The following is a 1,531-nucleotide window of genomic DNA, read 5'->3' on the forward strand; positions in this document are numbered from 1 at the left end:
GCAAAAAGATATGGGTTTAAAGCCGATCCTTGATGTAATTGTTGGTCAACTTTTTGTTTTGATTATTAGAAAATATGGTATAAGAAAACAATTTTTGAAATTTAATTTAATATAATAGATATATAGTTTGGGTTTTGAAAGTAGTATGTTTTAATTTTCGAAAAATGAGACCAAATAGATCTCATTTGTCCAATAGTTTGCATATTTGTGTCCAATACCGCGAATATTACACCCTCCCGAAAGATAAGTGTAGATCTCGGCGATAGACCCAATCTTGCAAACTAAGAGATTTGTGACATCCGTTTGGTCTTCGAACCTTTTATGTATGACCGACAAATTTTCCTATTTAATACAAAAATTAAATATGGTTTATTTTACCTGTGTTCCAAGTTCCCTATAGAGTCAATCCCCTATAGTTAATTGCATCCCAAGTGACGGGAGTCATTTGAAAAAACTCTCGATAATGATCAGTGGTTCTAGTATTCAAGAATTCAAGGTTCAGATTTTCAAGGTAGGATGTGGAAAAAACAAGTGTGAGTGACTCAAATAGGAACAATTATTTTAGGAGTCCAAAGAAAAGAAAAGGTAGAGGATGAAATAGGGGATGTCACAGATCTAGAGGAGAATCCTCAGTGACTTCCCAAACTATCCTACTGTGTGACTACATTTTTTGAGACGATGTTATTTGAATGTTTAATCCTGCCAATTTTATTATTTGAGACTTACATTTGCATAATACCCGATTATGCAAATAGCCCACAGAGATGAGAGTGTTTACGTCGTGTCACAGACAACCTCGGAACCTAAGACGGGTTAGGACTTACGCTGCACAACATGGTTGTACATGAGCCTAAAAAGGGAGTGAGGATTTACGTCGCACTAGGCGAGCTACCTCGAAATCCTATGGGTTGTTATTATACTAGGAAGAGATAATGCTGAAGAAGATCTTGTTGCTCGCTCCAAGCTCGTCGTCGTGCTGCTCACAAAGTTGACTCTACGCTCTTGTAGTCGCGACGGCTCCAGGTTTAAGTGTTTGAGATTGATGATTTATGCTTCACAATTTTGGTGTCAATGTTTTGGTTTTGTTTTGTTTTAGTTTTGGTTTTGCATAGAGAATAAGCAAATCGCAGGTAAATAAAATGTACTTGAAATATAAAATGCAATAAAGTAAAATGCTGTAGATAAACTGTAAAAGCGTACTTGGGCATCTGTTATTGTTGTATTATTAATGTTGCGAGCATATCATGATTTGCAGAAGATTTAAATAAACTTGCAAGAAAACTAAACAATACGAGAAAACTCAGCACAAAAGTCAGAAAAACGAGTCGTAGAAATCACAAGCAAACGAAACACTTAGATGAAAGATCAGGACTGAGTATAAGAAGTTGGTGAAAGTGGGTCCTCAGAGCTGGGCTGTGTGCTTCTCGACCTTAAACAGGAGTTACCGACCCAATAATCTACAGAAGACAGTTCTTAACCTCAATCCAAGTGATTAGCCGTGGACCTTTATAAATTTTCATAGAAAGATTTT

Source organism: Phalaenopsis equestris, unplaced genomic scaffold (genome assembly GCF_001263595.1).
Source record: "Phalaenopsis equestris unplaced genomic scaffold, ASM126359v1 Scaffold000606, whole genome shotgun sequence".
Lineage (NCBI taxonomy): Eukaryota > Viridiplantae > Streptophyta > Magnoliopsida > Asparagales > Orchidaceae > Phalaenopsis > Phalaenopsis equestris.